At 36.3% G+C, this 17,982-nt stretch overlaps 1 protein-coding gene across 6 annotated transcripts in view; it reads right to left on the minus strand.

Annotated features, from left to right (window-relative positions):
* The window catches only part of Vps13b (vacuolar protein sorting 13 homolog B), a 757,361-nt gene that overhangs the window by 68,537 nt on the left and 670,842 nt on the right, over positions 1-17,982 (minus strand). The gene's annotated exons all lie outside the window — the stretch shown is intronic.

Raw genomic sequence — 17,982 nt, forward strand, 5'->3', positions numbered from 1 at the left:
TCTTGGCACTTTGCTAAGAGGGTGACTGAATCCTTATTTTATCTCCAGAGCCTCCATAGTTCTTAGCACAGGGTCTGGTTTGCTAAATTACTTTATTATATAATCACAAGATTCTTAGAGTAGTTTAATGTGATGATGTGAGATTCCCCCCACCACCCGCCCAGGATTTTTTTTTTTTTTTTTCAGTTTAGCCAGTATTTTTTTTTTTTAATATTTATTTATTTATTTATTTATTTTTTAGTTTTCGGCAGGCACAACATCTTTGTTTGTATGTGGTGCTGAGGATCGAACCCGGGCCGCACGCATGCCAGGCGAGCACGCTACCGCTTGAGCCACATCCCCAGCCCCTTAGCCAGTATTTTTAAGGATCAAGAGCTACTAAATATTTACCATAAGCCAATTAACTGTGTAATGAATGGTGGATACAGAAAAGAATGAGACATTTTATTTGGGTTAAAAATCCTTTCAATATAGTGGGAGAAACAGATAGTTAACAACAAGAGTAAACTGCAAAATTAGAGAGTTAAAAAAAAAAGTTGTAGGAATCCAGGTTTTCTGGGGAAGTTAAAAGGCTGACCAGAAGACAGATTATACTCCAAACAAGTAACATGAAAAAAGGTTGAAATGGAATGAAAGATGACAGTACTGTTATTTCTGATAAACCAAAGTAGGCAACAACCTAACTTGCCATGTGGCTACGAGGGATAGAATGGTTCTTTCTGTACAAAATTAATGTTTCCAAAGCATATCAACTGTATTACAAACAAAGACAGTTCATAAAAGTGATAAGCTATGGCTTCAAACTAATTGTGAAAACAACTTCTGGTTTTACTTCTTGCCAATATAATTTGGAAAATTAACTTTATATTAAAAATTCATCAGCTTCCTTTCCTCTAATAGTTTTGATCATCACCCAGGTGGAGCCACTGAATATTGATCCTAGAAATGACAAAGTCAAAATAGAACAAAATTCATTGTTCTAGAAGATCAAATCTTACTCATGATCAGTCAAGAGGCCTGTGTGACTAGCTTGTTTCACTTAACATGATATTCTCCAGTTTTATCCATTTACCGGCAAATGCCATAATTTCATTCTTCTTTATGGCTGAGTAATATTCCATTGTGTATATATACCACATTTTCTTTATCAGTTCATCTGTTGTAGGGCACCTTGGTTGGTTCCACAGCTTGCTAAGTGAAATAAGCCAGTCCCCCAAAACCAAAGGCAGACTGTTATCTCTGATATGTGGATGCTAACCCACAACAAGGGAAGGGAAGATTAGTTTACTGGATTAGACAAAGGGGAATGGCGAGAAGGGAGGAGGAATCACAGGAAAGACAGTAGAATTAATTGGACACAACTTTCCTATCCTTATATATGAACACACGACCAATGAAACTCCATATCATGTACAACCACAATAATGGGATCCTAATTGGAACAGGTTATACTTGTTCTATGTATGTATAATATATCGAAAGATACTCTACTGTCATGTATATCTAGAAAGAATAACACAACAAAAAGGCCTGTGTGTAGACTGCTAGGGATACAGAGAAGGGAGGGTTAGGGAAAGGCCCTGCCTGAGGGAGTAGTAAAGAAAGAAATGCGAAGAGGCAGGGAACTCTTAGGTCAGTAACTGCTATTTCCCCTGGAACATCAATCACCAATCAACACCAGGACTGAAGTATGAAAGACAATTAAAGCAATGAAAACAGTATCCTTTGGCTGCTTGAAATAATGTTATTCATATACTGTATCTATATTCTCAAAGCTTTAAAATACTGCATTGTCATTTCATCATCTAGCTTAACTGTCACTGAATTTACATGGGCAAGTGAGGGTGTCAAATGTCACACATTTCTAGCAAACATTAAGGATTAATCTATGTCTCAGTATATCTGTAATCAATCCATTAGAATATTTTAAGCATTATTTTTCATAAATAACCGTAAGCAAAACTCTAAGTTCAAGAATTTGTTTATGGGCTTTTTGTTCGGTCTCTGCCTAAAGTTTACATACTTAGAGAAAATGAGTTAAAAAATAAGAGTAGGGTGAAGAGTAGTGACACTTTTGTTTTATATTTATCTATAAAACAATGGGATGTTTGGTGGGGCATTCTTTCTTAAAAATCATCTAAATTTAAATGATCTCAACTAGCAGGAAGTGATTTGCTTAACAATTTTCTTTTTTTGCAGAAAGATTAAATGAGCAAATGGTCTCATATATTGAGAATACTTTTAATATTTTATCCATGCCATTCTGAACATTTCCATCATAAATTATAAATGTGCACAGCAAAAGTATGAAATGATAGACAGTCTTGTTTTAAAGAAGTCATTTCAATATCATACATATTATTATTTTCACGTTTCTAAGAAGTGTGGGTTTTCCTACAGTTAAATGGTGATTGAAAAAACAACAGCAGTGATATTAATGGCTGCCTCAAGTTCAGATTGTGTGATGGTCTATTTATCCTTGATATTACCACACAGGGTTCAAAAGTGAACTTTCGAAAAACATTGATATGTATGTATACAGAAAAAGATAACTGACATTTTTAAATGAATAAATACTGCAAATAAAAACTTAGTTTTTATACAGTTGTATTAGCAGCCAGGAGATTCTGGTGCTGTGCAGACACATTCTTTTGACAGAATGATAGTCAATTTGGTCATCTTCCACTTCTTTAGTGGAAGAGTTTAGAGTACACTGGATGGAAACAATATAATTAATTTAGGTGAGCTACAAAATGGAAGCCGACAAGATAAGCAACTGCAGAAGCACTTGGACTTGGGAGAAGCATTCTGTGAGTCAAGTGGTCAGATTTTGTTTGTTTGAAACTCAATTTTGACTAAATGTAAGTATAAACAACAGAAAAACTGACCCCAAATTTTCATTAAACTTTCTTTTAAATTGTTCTCAAATGTAACTTTCATTGTTCATCAGATCTTAGTTTAATTTAGAAGACATGCCAACACATATCCTAAGAAAAGATCAAGTGGTTTTATGTGATTTAAATTTATTTTTTAGTCATTAGGGCAAATTTAGACAATTATACTCGTTATCACTAATTTTTAATTAAAGAAAAAAGAAGTCAACAGATGGATATAAAAGAAATCCAAAATTCTTAGTTATTTATTTTCACTTAACTAAACTGCCTTGCCATACTAAGAAAACATTTTTGTAAAGGTTAAGTAAAGTATTTCATGGCAACCGCTGCTTCTTAGTGCCTGTATAACAAGAAACATGAGCCAGCCAAAGTTGTGCAAGTTGGTTTTCTTTCCCAGTGAGGGAATGTGGTATCGAAGACCTTGTCCTAACTCATTTTATCCCCAAGTGTAAGTCAAGCAAGTCAAACATGAACTAATGCCTGAAGGGAAGTCCCTGACTCCAAAAGTATGGATTATTTCACATTTATCTTAAAATCTACTCTCAGAGTTCTTAAAATTCACTAACTTGGCAAGTCAGGAATTATCATGAGAAATGAAATAATTTCATAACTATGAAGTCATCCAACATTCCATGCATCTGACACTCACTGGGCTTGGCCATGTCTTGGGCATTATTCTGACCTTTAAATAATAAGTTCCTCAATATTCTGGAAATAATTAAAAAGCATGGAAATAATTAAAAAGTGCCACTGTGTAATAGTATGCCATTGTCTTTCAGTTAATGCTTTTGCTAAAACACATGGTGGTAAGTATGATTAAAGACAACCACATTAGTTATGCTGAAATCTTTACAATATTCTTAATCAGTATTTCCCATTATTTAAAAATGGCAAAATACCATGTTTTAATGGTGCAGTTGCATTTCCTTTCTCCAAGCACTCCGTATTAAAATTCACATTTAAAATTAGTTCGGTGAAGAATCTTTATGTTTAGACATCAAAAATTCACATTTGCAGAGCACTGGCTTGTGAAAAGGCTTTGAGTGTCTTGTAAAAAGCTTAAGGAATCTCCAGTATGTTTTCTCCAAAGCTATATTTCAATATCTAAAATTTATTGCCATGGGAGGGACATGGAGACCATTAGCAGCACCAGCAGTCATTCCTCTGGGTGCTTCATAACTGAAATAATCCCCAGTCCTCCACTTTCATGCAGGTTTGTAAAAAACTCCAGAAATCAGCCCTTCGACTGGATAAAGCACCCTATCACAATCCCATCTTTGTTATTTCTTGTGAAAGACTTAAAAAGATTTAAAACAGGTCATATTGCAAACAATTTTTATAAAGAAACTTTAAAATCTACAGAAAAAGAAAACTCAACGTCAAACTTCTGCCTCTAATTTAAGTAGAACAAATGTGTCTCCCAATAGAAAATGAAGAAATTACAAATATGCTCTGTGCATTAGACACTTAACGACCTAAACTGTGAGGGCCCCATTTACTTCTACTGATGACTTCAGAAGGCGCTGTGAGCTCCCTTAGAGAAAGTGAATTTCCTGGAATCCCTCATGAAACTAAAAATACTTTGAGAAAAGCAAAGGAACTGAGTCTACAGTCTACTTTTTCTGCTGTTTTGATTACTGCTTAAAACTGAAATAAAAATGCAACTGATGGTGAATGGACGGTAGTTCCGGGTACTCAAATGGAGTCAGTGTTTACAGAATATTTTGGATTAAAATCCTTGCCAGATGGTCCCAAGAAGTGTTTACCTCACTGTTGATTTTAGCTATCTTAATGTCAGCACAAAGAAAAAGAAGCTTGTTACTACCACTGGGGAGCAAAGGCATAAAATCCTTCCTCCCCAAATGGAATTGCTAGTTGCAGACAGCTATACAACAACAAGGGTGATACTGTAGACTTCTGGGAAATGATTTCCATGAGTAGGGAAAAAGACAATATGTGGCAAATTTAGTGTGCAATGACATCTACTTTAAATGCGTAATATTTAGTTATTATATTATATACTGTTCATTTATGATAAAAAATACGAATTCGGATAAAATAAACACAAAAGATTAAACAAAAGTGAGAAGTTGGACATGCATGTGGGGCTGAAAGCTGGTACCATCTGAAGTAAATTGCTAATAGCAATCTGTAGCATTTTCCTATTTTATAAGATTTTGCTAGAGGCCACAGAGAGCACCAGAAGCTGTTCTCAGAAGAGTCCAAGTGCATTGAGAGAATACAGAGGTATCCATGTTGAAGTTAGTGCCTCTTTTTGTGTACGTATATACATACTATATGATGCAAAAAATAGTGTTTGTAATTTTCTTAGTTAAAATAATTAAAATTTTAAGTCTATGTTCTTGAGAAATATTAGAAAAGGTACGAGAAATCACAACATTTATCTATTCAGTGAACATTGAGTGCTTATTGTAAGCAAGATACAGGAATAGATTTTGTAGAAACACTGTTTTATTAAAGCCTACTCCTTTTTTCCCCTTGCATTCTCAGCAAACACCCACTACAACCTCATTTACATTCACACCATCCCCATTTTTTTCCCTCCTGTCTCAGAGTAGGAGGAGTCTCTTGAGGTAAATTGTCAGTGGCCACAGATCTTCTTTGGCATCTCTGAGGATCTAGCTCTATTCTGTGGATCTGGCCTAACCTGTGACTTGCTCTGTCCAACAGAATGTGGCAGAATGTCAACATGTGAGTTCTGAGCCTAGGTGCGAGAGGCTATTTTATTCTTGTTCTCCTGGGATAATTTTACCGAGTGAAGATGCTGGACTAGCTTGCTCAAGAGGTTCTTGGAGAAGAACCAAGGCACCTGGCCAACAGCTTGCCAACTACCAAGTATGACGCCCAGGCCATCTTACACCATGCAGCCCTAACTGACCTACCACCTGACTGTAGCCTCCTGAGTAAGCCCAGGATAGACCAGCAAAAGAACCTCTTTAGTGCACCAGGATTTCTAGCCAACAGTCTTATAAACTGATAAATGGGTTTTAAGCCACTGAGTTTTGGGTGGCTTATTAAGCAGCAATAGATATGTGGCATGAACTGCTTCCTAGCCAAGATTAATCCTTCCTTCTGTGGACTGAACTCTTTCCTCTTCTCCCCTGTACGGCCTTATGCCATTAACCTTTTTTTTTTTTTTTTTTTCTGTTCTGCATCATCAATCTCTATGCTATTTATTTGTTCTCACATGAACATGCCTAAATTTCTTCCATGTAATGCCACCCCCCAACTTTGGCTCTGTAGCATTCTACAACTAATATCCAACAAAAGTTTCCTGTCCACTTTCTCACTTCCCATTCATTTCTCAACCTTAATCTGGTTTCTACCTCACTCTCTCCACTGAAAGAGCTTTCCTTAAGCCATCAATGATGTCCCAATTGTCAAATACAAAAGTCTCCTCTTTTCAGTTTTTACATCACTCAATCTCCTTATGGCATCTGACAACACTGATAATTCTATCCTATTAGCCATTTTCCTTTCTTTACTTTTAAAATACCAGTATGTGCTGGTTTTCTTACTATCTCCATTTTTCTCATACTCTTATTCTCTCTCAACACTCCCCATTCCTCAGCCTAACCTCCAAATTCTACTATTGTTCTTTATGTAGTCTTATCTCCCAAATAGCTCCAATGATCTCTGCCCATGTCTCTTTTAGTGCACTCCATATTGAGGAGGCCTGACCTACATCACTAGGACACTGAAAATGATAGAGAATGACTTCTAAGGCTGAGACATAAGAGACAATGAGGCTTCTGCCTTGTTCATATGAGACCATAGATCACTTGATCTGGAGGAAGCCAGCTGCCACATCACAAGAAAAATCAAGCAACTCTATGTAGAGATCCTTGCAGTGAGGAGCTGAGGCCTCCTACCAAGAGTCATATGAGTGTGCCATTTTGGAAGTGGATCTTCCAGCCCAGTCAAGTCTTCAGATGACTGCAGGTCTAGCTGAAGTCTTTAATGCAACTCTACTAGAGACTCTGGGTTGGAACCACTCAGTGCACAACTCCTAAAATTCCTGACTAACACAACTTTGAGGTATAAATATTTATTGATTTAGCTACTCAAGTTTCGGGGTGATTTGTTACACAATAATAGGTGACTAATACAGACTGTGATATCTGTAAATGGGGTACTATTTTTTAAATATTTTTTTTTATTTGTAGTTGGACACTATCTTTATTTTATTTTTATGTGGTGCTGAGGATCGAACCCAGGGCCTCGCACGTGCTAGGCAAGCACTCTACTGCTGAGCCACAATCCCAGCCCATAAATGGGGTACTATTAAAACAAAGATCTACAATGTAGGAAAGGCTTCAGGGAAGGAAAATGAGAAAAAAACTGAAGAGACTATTTAGTGAATAGGCTTCAAAGAGATTATTATTAGAAAACTGATGGCCTCAAAGGAGGCTGCAGTAAGAAGTAAAGAAAACATTATTGGAAATGGGTGGAAAGGGAGTCCTCCCTCTGTAGTGGCAGAAAGTTTAGCAACATATCACCTGCAGTAAATTGGAAAATAGAAAATGTGCCTAATAAACTATGTGATCTAGCTAAGGAAATTTCTTTGGTGGAGCTGATGTGCCTCGTGGCTTCTTTCTACCCGATGATTATATTAAATTCAGAGAGGGGAGATACAAGCTTAACGAAAGACTTAAATAAAAAGCACAGCTTTATTACATGGCAAAGGATACTAAAATCAAGAAATGGTTTCCAGGCAATTTAGAATGAAATCTAGGATGTGATCAGGATAGTTGGGTCTAGAGATAAGACAAAGGATGTTCTTATAAAATCCTTTGTTATGACCAGAGAGAGATCTAACCTTATGCCTGGGGGTTCTCAGATAGTCAAGGGTAATGTCCCACAGAAGTGTCAGCAGAATCTTACAGTGTAGAGAAAAGCTTATCTTGAAGAGATCTATGCGTATGATTTTGTCTAATATAGTAAACCTAGAGTCATATTGATAAAAATACAAAATGAAGAGGTCTTTGAACCTTCAAAATTCTGCCAGTGAAAAGCAGGTTGAGAAAACTACAAGGTATAAGGAAAGGCTACTTTTCATGGGAAATGAAAAGAGGCTAAACCCTAGAGCCGAAAGCCATAAGCCACAAAGAATTATTCCCTAGCAGGAGTAATATTAAGTACTAAACAAGAAAATTCCAACATTTATCTGCTTGGATTTTAGAATTTCTATAGATCAGCAAATGCTATATGTATACTATCTTCTTTGATGAACAGGAGCCTCTGGAGTGGTTATGCTACATTTGTAGCATAACAATTTGTAGATTGTTCTGAAACACCAGATAACTAACAGGGGCCTCTTCTTTTGGTACAGTCTACCTAATCCTACTGCTGCCTAGGCACTGATGACTGGCTAAGTTTATATCTCCAGGCCAGACTATTTTTTTGAGCTCCAGACTCTTACATTTAATTTATCTATTTTCCACATCTATTTGGATGTCTAGATAGAGAAAAGGGAAAAAAGCAAAGTTGGTTTATATAGAGTGGGGTTCTTTACTGCATACCTCATAAATGGTTTTCATGGAATCTTGACAATAATCTCTTAATTTTGCAGAAGAGAAAACTGAAGCTCCAAGAAATTAAGAACCTGTCCAATCTCACACAACTTGGAATGAGATGCAAGTATTTATGGCTTCAAAAATGGTTTTAAGATTATTCTATTGTGTGCTCATAACATGTATCATTCTCTGTTTTTAAAACACTCCTCAATTCCCTGCCTTGGTAAACAGCAATATTACCAACTTGTCATCTAATATTGAAGCCTCAGAGTCAAACCAGACCCTCTTCTTCCATAACCAATAATCAAAGCCTGGTGATTTTAACCTCCCAAATATCTTCCAAACACACTTCTGCCAATCTAAAACTTTTCTCAGCACCTTAAAGATGTTATTTTATATTCTTTTCATTTCTTATTGAGAGAAGTCCACAGCAATATGATTTGTGGTTTCCTTAGCTAGTGTCATTTCTCTCTGGCTGCTTTCAAAATCTTCTCTTCATCTAGTTTCTAGCAGTTTCATTATGATGGACCTGGATATGAATTTCTTTGAATTGACCCTCTCTGGAGTTTTTCTGATTTATTTTTTATTTTTTTGAGATGAGGTCTTGCTTATATTGCCCAGGCTTGCCTCGAGCTCACCATTCCCCTCCCAAATGGCCAGGATTATAGGTGTGCACCCAGCTTTTCCAGAGCTTCTTTGGTTTACAAGTTTCTACCTTTCATAAAATTTGAGAAGTTTTCTGGGATTATTTAATATTTTGCCTCATTTTTTCCCTTTTTCATTCTGGAATTGCTATTTCTCATATCTTAAACATTTTGACATTTTTCCAGAGATCCGTGGGGTTCTATTTGTTCTGTTTGAATCATTTTTCTCTTTTTTCTTTAGACTGGACAATTTCTATTGAAATTTTCAAGTTCACTGACTTTTTCCTTTCGACATGTTATATTTCTATTACTGAGTGACAAATCATCACAAATTTAGTAGCTTAAAACAACACACATTTAGTTTCTCACAGTGTCTGTGGGTCAGGGGCATAGGCATGGCTTGAGCTGGGTCCTCAGTTCAAAGTCTCATAAGATTGAAAATGCGATGTCATTTGAGCTGCATTCTTATCTTCATGCTGGAACCAGGAAGAATCGACTTATAAGCTTGTTCTAGTTTTTGGCAGAATTCATTCCTTGGAGCTATATGAAGAGAATCTCAACTTCATACTGGCTGGTGCTGGTAGACGCTTTCAGGTTCTGGAGGCTTCCCACAGCTCCCTGCCCCATGTCCCTCTTCAAAGGCCATCAAAACAGGGCATTTTACTTCTTCAGGGTCAGCAGAAGTGTATGTCTCTCTTATCATACATACAGTTCCAATCCCTCTTTTTAAGGCTTTTATCTCAATACCTTAGGTCCATTCAGGATTATCTCCCTTTTGATTAACTAAAAGTCAACTAATGAAGACATTAATTACACCTATAAAATTCCTTCACGTTGATCATTATTATCCAAAGTTCAGGTATGAAGACATGAATTGGTGTGAATATACTTTGTATAAAACCAGAGATATGAAAAATTGTGCTCTATATATGTAATGAGAATTATAATGCATTCTGCTGTCATATATAAATAAAAAAAATTCCTTCACATTTCATAGCTGCTTTAAACGGCGTGTCTGATAATGTCAACACCTGAAACATCTTGGGGTTAGCATCTATTAATTGTCTTTTCTTTGAAATTGAGTAACATTTTTTTCTTCTGACTCTAATCCATTAAGTAATTCAGAGTCATATCATAAACACTATAAATTTTAGGTTGTCGAGATTCTGGATTCTCTTGTGACTGCTTCAAAGAGCGCTAATGTTTTTGATTTACGAGGTAATTAATTTACTTAGATTCAGATGGAAAATTCTCACACCTGGGTGAGTGGCAGCTCAAATGAGTTCAGATCTTTGAGCCCTGAGTGCAAATCACCCTCATCTCATAGCCAAGGAGCTGGGCCACATTTAAACATCATGTTCTCATTTCATGACTTTCTCCTTTCAGGATTTTTTCTTCACTCTCTAGCAGCCTTGGTTGCCTGGACTTTCCCCCTAGCACCATAGGCCATGAAGATGATATGCCACCCTACACTGTCATGACTATACTTGCCAAAAAGGCAAAGGTACAAAAAATGGGGAATACACTCTGCAGGCGACTTGCTCCACATTTGGGCTCTCTTCCACAATCTTACTCCTCTTTTTTTTAGTGCTCAGAGCCCTCAGATAGAATTTATGGCTATTATTCATAAAAAATCTTTTTCTTCGGCATTTACACCAATCTATGCCTCCTTCTTTGTCTTAATTCAGACACTCTCATCTCTCTCCCTCCTAGACTATGCAGCAGTGCTCAATCTACTCTGTGTTCTCAGTGTCCTCTAGACCCTCTTCCTCCTATACCAGAAGCATCTTCCCGAAATGCAATTGTGATCCTGGCATTCCTCTTGCCCATCACATAGAAGGATACCACCTCAAAATGGACTGCCAGACTCTTCAGAACCCAACTCCTCTGAACAGTGGTGTGTTGGATTTGGCTCTTACTTGCTTGAGAAAACCAGTCATTAACTATTCAGGAATTTGTAAGCTGGTTTTAAACAATTGGTAGCTTGAAATAAGCTATGATGGGATTATTTCATCATGAAAAGGCAAAACCTACAAAATCAGGGCTTCCCACCACTACTGCCCTAAGAGCCAGGATAGCAGTATATATTTCTTCAGCATGGCATGACATGTTTTGATGCTTCATTTACACTGAAGAAATCCTGAATTTCTTTAACTATGTGACATACTGTCTGTCTTTGTGTGTGTTTGTGTGTATGTATGTCTATATTGATATATATTCTGGTTCTGCTTGGTGTGCTGGCTCCACTGTTGTCCACTGGGCCAATTTGTACTCATCTTTTAAACCCCACCTCTGTGGAAGGCTAGTTAGATCTCTCTGGGTATACAGACTATCACGGCCTCAAGTTGGCATTAAAACTGCCTAGCGTGGCCCACCTTTGCCTTTTTCCCATCTTGCAGTCCCATGCACATCCTGTACACTGCAGCCAAATTAGTCAGGTTCTCCTACCATACCATGTTGTTCCATGCCTCGGTCACTTTCACACTGTTGGTTCATTTATCTGGAATACCACACCTCTGCTCTCACTTCAGTGGCCTATCTACCTTTTATTTAAACATTAAATTTAACACCAATATCCTTTCTTATAGGAAGCGTTGATGGATTCTCATCCTCTTGTCATATTTAGGAGCATTCTTACATTCCAAGTAAGACTTTGTCTGAGTCCAGATGTAAATGATTTTACTTCCTGATTCTGTTTTTTTCCCTCCTATGGCTAGTGTTTTAATTAACCACCCAGCATTTCTCCCTCTCCTGAACTGCTGCACTGATATCCTAATAGACACTGATCATGTTGATAATGACTTTTCTGGCTCCCTCAATAGGCAGTACATTACTTAGAAGAATACATACTTAATTCACATAATGGATCATAATAAACTAAAATTTACTAATTTAGAAATGAATGGGAGGGAAGTAAGCTTTAAAATGCTGCTAGAGAGAAATCACAGGAAGGCCTGTGAGGAGACTGAGCTAGGCTCTGGACACCAGAGATCAAGATATTACCTAATATTTGTGAGGAAGCCTGTGAAGATTTTCCGACAGGGAAGAATAATAATCAAAGTATTTAGGAAAATTACTTGCAGTAGGCAAAACTGTAATTAAGAAAGAAACTCAGGGGCTAGTGTTGTAGCTCAGTGGTAGAGCACTTGCCTAGCAGTGTGAGGCTCTGGGTTCAATCCTCAGCACCACATAAAAATAAACAAACAAAATAAAGGCAGTATGTCTGTCTTTCAACTACAATTTTTTTTTTTAAAAGAATGTAACTGAGAAAAACTGCTGCAACCGTTCATATAAGAAATAATAAAAATAACCATTATTGATGTATCATTATACTTGCCACTATTTTTTGTTAACATCTCAAATTCTTGTCTTTTAGTTTGTATTTTTTTTTGGGGGGGGTACCAGGGATTGAATCCAGGGGCACTTAACCACTGAGCAACACCCCCAGCCCTTTTTTATATTTTATTTAGAGAAAGGGTCTTGCTGAGTTGCTTAGGGCCTCACTAAGTTGCTGGGGCTGGCTTTATCTTACTGCCTCAGCCTCCTGAACTGCTCGGATTATAAGTGTGTGCCACTGCACCCAACTGTATGTAATTTTTTTAGGGGTTTTAACATTTTTTTGATTTAATAATTTGTGTACACTCATTATTAAAATGTTGAAAATGTTATAAAATAGAAAAATATCACCTTAATCTACCACACAGAGGAAACCATGGATAATATTCTAACATCTCTTTCCAGTATTTTTCTGTGTATTTGCTCTGTTTTTTTTTTTTTTAATTTGTCTTAATTAGTTATACATGACAGTAGAATGCACTTATGTACTTTGATATATCATACATAGATGGGATATAATTTCTCATTTTTCTGAGTGTACATGTTGCAGAATCATATTGGTCATGTAGTCACATATATACATATAGTAACAATGTCTATTTCCTTCTACTATCTTTCCTATTCCCACATCCCCTCCCCTCCTCTCCTATCACTTCCCTCTACCTAATCTAAGGTAATGCTATTCTTCCCAAGTGTTCCCCCCCCCCCAATTGTGAATTAGCATCCGCATATTAAAGAAAACATTGGGCCTTTGGTTTTGTGGGATTGGCTTATTTCGCTTAGCATGATATTCTCCAACTCCAACCATTTACTGTCAAATGCCATAATTTCACTCTTCTTTAAAGCTGAATATTCCATTGAGTATATACACCACATTTTCTTTATCCATTCATCTATTGAGGGACACCTAGGTTGGTTCCATAGTCTAGCTATTGTGAATTTGTGCATTTGCTTTTACGTTGTGAAGATCAAACTGTATATACAGAATTTTATAGTCTGCTTTTTTGATTTATATGATAGGGCATTGTTTCCCCTTTCTAGAAATTGAAAGGTTCCATAACAGATCACTTTATAGACTTATAAGATTTTACTTATTTCCTTAAAAGTGGATATTTTGGTATTTAAAATTTTTCTACTATAAAAAATTGTGATAAACTTTTTTGTAAATAAATGAATTAGATTGAATTTTATCTTTTTATTTCTTATTTATTGCTTTTTTAGTTATACATGACAGCAGAATTCATTTTTATATAATTGTACCAGCATGGAATGTATCTTATTCCAGTTAGGACCCCATTCTTCTGGATGTACATGATGGTGGGATTCAATATGGTGTATTCATATAAGTATATAGAAAATAATTTCAGATTCATTCCATTCTCTTTCCTTTTCCTATCCCCCTACCCTTCCCTTCATTCCCCTTTGTCTAATCTACTGAATATCTATTCTTCCCTTCTACCCCATATTGTGGGTTAGCTTCCACATATCAGCGAAAAGATATATTCTATTGTTTTTTTGAAACTGGTTTATTTCATTTAGCATGATTGTCTGAGGATAGATTACTAGTAGGAGACTGACTGGGTTAAAATTTATAATCATTTTTAAATCTCTGAAACTTCTCACACAATTGCTTTCTAAAAAGGAAGTACCAAGTCCTTTTGCATATTCAGTATGTGTCAACTCATTGGCCCTTTTCAAACAAACTAACAGGTATATAGGCACATGAAAATGCTTGAAAAATGTATCAGTTCTGCTAACACAGACTTTCCTCATCCCTTAGTCTACTTTAAGTTTTTAAATTGTGATGGTGACAACAATTTATCTCTTTCCTTAGATTCATGTGCATACATGTATTACATAAATGGATTTGGAAAGAGTGGTAACTGAACAAAAATTGCAGTCTAGTTAATAAAATTGCCAAGTGACTGGAATCACCATAAGATATGCCTATACTCAAAACCTGTTGCTTTCTTTTTTAGATAGATGTCACTTTAAAATATTTTTACATTCAAAAAAAGAAAGAGAGCTTTCTGTTTATCTGCTGTTTAGACCCGGAACAGATAAAACACAAAAATATTTTACAGTTAATATGAAAAATATTGAAAATATTTTATATTTATATTAACACACACATATACATATATATTAAGAGATTTAAACTATTATCTGTCTCAGTTTCTGAAACTAATTACCAAACTTTCAAGTGAGGAATAGCATTTAGGTCAGAATGAAAAACAACTTTAAATCAAATCTTTCATCTATTGAATTTTATCAACTGAGAGACCTGAAAACAAAGATTGGCATACTTGGGCCAAATTTGGCGGCATGTGTGCCAAGAATGGTTTTTACATTTAAAAAAAATTGGGGGGGGGGGGCTGTAGATGGAAACATACCTCCATCTTATTTATTTATTTTTATATGGTGCTGAGGATCGAATCCAGTGCCTCACACATGCCAGGCTCGTGCTCTACCACTAAGCTATAACCCCAGCCCCGGTTTTTACATTTTTAAGGGCTGAAAAAAAATCAAAAGATTTCATAATGTATGAAAATAATATGAAATTAAAAATTGACTTTGTCCACAACCAACTTCCATTGGAACACAGCCACATTCATTCACTTATGCATCACCCTGTGGGTGCTTGCAGAGTTGAGTAGCTCTGTGATGGAGACTGTAAGACTTTTAAACTTAAAATATTCACTTTCTGGCTGTCTAAAGAAAATGCTTGCCAATCTCTGCTTAAAGCAATGTAGGATTTATATTTCTCTTATTATGTCTGTTTAAAGTGTTTTCCTAAGATGCTCTGCTGCTCATCAAAATTAATTCTTACCTTGTTACATTTGCATTTTTAAATTTGCTGTTTTCATCAACTTATAAAGCTGCTTTTTAATATTAATTTTGGAGAAATATTTTTATTACTTTCTATAGATGTAGCTAGAGCCTATTTCCACCTACTGGATGATTTAATTACTAAAATTAAGTCATTGGTAACTGGAATTCTGCAATTCTGGAAAATATGTGCATAATTCAGAAAGCATGTATATTTGAGGATAAAAAGCATATGTAAATCCTTACACACAAAGCAGAGACATTCCTATCCCCCACAGTTTTGTCAACCAACAGTGTTCTCTATCAGCCAGAAAAGGCTAATTGTAGCAGCCTATACACAAACCCTACTAGTTGGTGAAGGTGCCACTGTATCCAGTTTGGCTAAATTAAGCAAAGCTTCCCTCAACTCTGCTGCATACACTGCTCATATTGTGGGAAGAGATTCCATAAACTCACACTTCAGTGCTTAAGTTCAGCTCTGCACAACGCAAAGCACTTCTTTGAAGACAAACCCTTGCCTGGTTGTTTTCATTCAACCTGATCTGAAGTCTACTGAACTGGGATGTTTAAGGGCCCTTTGTGGTGGCATCTATGATTCTGTGCAGCTGAACATGGTCAATTATTCCCTAGGAAATAGTTTTGTTCTTCCTTTGTTTATTTAGGCAAGAAATTGTTGTGGGATATCCAGCATTTTAAGTGACTCTGCCTCAAAGCATGTGTTAGAAACTATAAGGAGAGTTTATGACTTCTCAATTCTAAAAGGTTTCTCAGCTTCGGGTTTCTGGAATTGGTTGTGTCCATGTTTCTTCCCACCCTTCTGGGACTTAATGTTGTTAGCAACCTCCTGTGTGGTTCTAAGATATCTTGACCTCTTTGAAACCTTTCCAGGTGTCATTGCCACTTTCTTGATCTCTGCAATATAAGCTACATTGTTTAGTGGAGTTAAGTTCTATGAACTTTAGAAATTCTCCCTGAGACTATGAATTGACTAACACCCAAGGCAGCATAAACATTCAGACACAAATGTTCCTAAAACCAAGCTTGCTGGGCAATGCAGGATATGACTAGGAGTCTGGAAAAAGGAACATTTTGCTCACTTGTGCATCTCTGACTAGCTCCAGGTGCAGTTTGAAGCTAAGTGGCTAGTTTTTCTGATCCTCAGATATAACCTCTCATTAGAACAAGCAGAAGTTGCAACTGTGAATGTAAGGAATTCCACGAAGACCCTCTGGGCCTATTAAGACTGCTGGCTTCAGAGGTTCTTAAAATACACTTACTTCAGCACACACAGTTAGTAGTTTTCTGTAAATTTAATTTTAACTGAAAGAGAATTATAGTGACTGAAGCTCATCTCAAAAATTTGAATATGGAGTATGCAGTTACAACTTCAAAAGAAAAACAAAAGTTTAACTGATACCGTCTATGTTTCCTATTTTTCATTAAAAGGTTCTTATTGTTGGGCTGGGGTTGTGGCTCAGCGATAGAGTGCTTGCTTAGCACGTGTGAGGTACTAAGTTCATTTCTCAGCACAACATATAAATAAATGAATAAATAAAGGTCCATCAACATCTAAAAAATGTATTTAAAAAAAGGTTCTTATTGTTTTTGGTAATACAACTAAGACTTTGCAAGTAATGCAGTTTTGGTAATACAGTTAAATATTTACTTGGACTAAGAATCTGGTTTCAGTCTAGCTTTAGACTTGCATAGTCTATTCTATCAGATTGCTCAGCCCTTATCTTAAACCTTAAGATTTGCTAACACATGAATCATGCTGTCCAAACCCAGGGGAATGAGACAATGCTGTGGAAATGACACCAGGTATATGGAGAATCAAGAGATATGTCTTCTTGTCTAAAAATATGTGTAATAAATAATACAAACAACAGGAATATTGTGAAAACCAGCAATAAATACAAAAGTCTTGAAAATGTGGAAAAGGGCATAAATATGAAAGATATAGTGGCTGACAGTGATTGTTCATTTTTTTCGCCCACTGACCTCTCCCCACCCAGAAACTGTATGTCTCCACAATCCCAAGTCAGCTGTTCTTGTGATCATCCTTTCCATCCTGGATCCAGTGTCCAGGGAATCCTGAAGGTCATGGAGGGCAATGCTAGTTATGCATCTTCACATGGCCATGAGCAAGGTTAAGTTTCTTCTGCTTTGGTTTCTGTTGGCTGAGGCCTGCAGTTAGCTGTGTGTACACGGGCAAACTGGCTACAGGTATGGTGTACAGTCACACATTACTGCAGCTCCTCAGAGGCTTCTTTCCTGCTACTAACAATAGTTAATTGCTGGGAATGCAATTATCATGGAAATCTTTATTAGATCTAAAAGGCTATACAAGAAGTGTAATAGGGGATTATAGATGTGTGGATTTTTCCCCCCAACTGTGTTCTTTCACTTTTGCAATCAACAGGAAAAAAATATCAAAAAGAAGCTTAATTTTGAAATAAACATGATGTCCTTTAGCTATGTTCCAAGAGGCAACCAACTTAAAAACTCTCTAACATGGACATTTCTCAAGAAGAAAAATTAGAAAAAAAAGGGCGTGTGACCACCCTGAAAATATGAGTGCACTATCATATTTTGTGACACGTTCTTGCAAGAACTTTTGTTAAAAAAGATTTATATAGTTTTAATGTCCTGTCAGATCAATTTGAATTAAATATATTTAAATAAGAAATATTACCGTATATCTACTTCTCTAAATTTTATAACAGTGTGGCAATCTGATGA

The sequence above is a fragment of the Marmota flaviventris genome, chromosome 15 (assembly GCF_047511675.1).
Source record: "Marmota flaviventris isolate mMarFla1 chromosome 15, mMarFla1.hap1, whole genome shotgun sequence".
NCBI lineage: Eukaryota > Metazoa > Chordata > Mammalia > Rodentia > Sciuridae > Marmota > Marmota flaviventris.